Genomic DNA, 1,618 nt, shown 5'->3' on the forward strand with positions numbered 1-1,618 from the left:
ATACAAGCATTGCTGGTACTCAGAGATATGCTACATACCCATGGGAACATTTTTATATTTAGATATTTGGTTGCATATAGTTCCAGCAGTGTATCTATTCGTATAAATGATCTCATTTAATCATGTAAATATTCAGATATAAATGAGATCATTTTATACTTGAATATCTGGTTACACACAGTTCCAGTAGTGTTCAGTAGTTATGGCCTCTGTTGTTGCATCCTATACAAAAATTCCCACTTGCTTATTTTGGATATCATTTAAACTTCCTCTATGTGTTTCCTACCAAAATTCTAACATTGTCTTTGATCTTTGCTTTTTATTCAATTAGTTTGACTCTCTGAAATTCCAAGATAGTTTTTGGCACAAGATAAAAAGAACAGAATAGATTAAATATTTTTCTGATTCTTTTTTAAACTTTGAAGAAGCACAAGTTAAAAGATATTGTCAATACCACATGACTTAATGAAAGGTGCTGAATGTGTTTTTACATGCACTTCAGAAGAATATTTGCTTCTAATATCCTTTGGATAATATAGTTGCACCTCTTATCTCATTTTTTCTTTATCAAAATTGTTAGGCCAAGATTCTTTTTATGCTTTGTTTTTAATTGCTGCAGAGAGCCTTGAGCATTCCAAGAAAGTAAGATTTAAAAAAAAACAATAACAAAATGAGTTTCTATTTGTAGAATAGAAGCTTCTACTTGAATGTGGATGACTAATAATCTGGGAAATGAATAATCATTGCTTACAATAGTGGGTGGTAGTTTCTTCACAGTCTGTGGACTATTTTGTAATCAAAATATAATTTTATTTCTTTGTCTTATATAACCCAAAATTATTCGGAATATTAAAAATGTAGGTAAAATTTTAATAAACCAAAAACTATTGCAGGAAAGAATTCTGAATAATGAAGTCATTGCTACGTCCTTACAGACAGCTTATACTAAGAGTGTTTTGTTGATCTGACTACTGCCAATCAGCAGTTATTTACTCTGACCTCTGGCCCTTTCATGGTCAACCTCTCCAGAGAAAGTATGTGAGTGTGGACTGTGCACTCTAATCTCAGATTGGGCAATAGATGGATGACCTCTCCTACCATCCTTTTTCCCTAGTGGTCTCAGCAGACATAATAGATACTTTCTATCAGCAGACTGGGCTCTAGCCTCAGCTAGGAGAGAATTTTGGAGTTCTGGGCCCGCTTTGCAGTGAGAGAGATGAGTTGAGCCTCCATAGATCCATCTTGATACAAAGGCTACATTTCTAAGATGTTGAAGTCAAAACTTTAAACTTATGTTCAATATTCCTTCCTAGTATTTCAGTTGCACTCTGGGACTGGAATCCCATCCTGAACTTCAGCCAGCATGGTGAAGTTTGACAGCTTACCTTCTTTTACCTCCTTTCCCCCAGGGAGCTTAATCCTGTTTCCCCTATGCCTAAGACTATACTATACATGTGCCAACTTCCAGGATCACATCAGTTTTCTTTCACTTTGCCCCACCAATGAGTCCTCTCATTGGCTGTACCAACCACCACAAGATTTCTTCTCCACAGATTCAGCTCTGATTCAACCAAGGAACCAATGATGCTTCTTTGATCACCATGAAGTGGCAAGGAGA

Source organism: Galeopterus variegatus, unplaced genomic scaffold (genome assembly GCF_000696425.1).
Source record: "Galeopterus variegatus unplaced genomic scaffold, G_variegatus-3.0.2 Scaffold172, whole genome shotgun sequence".
Classification (NCBI taxonomy): Eukaryota; Metazoa; Chordata; class Mammalia; order Dermoptera; family Cynocephalidae; genus Galeopterus; species Galeopterus variegatus.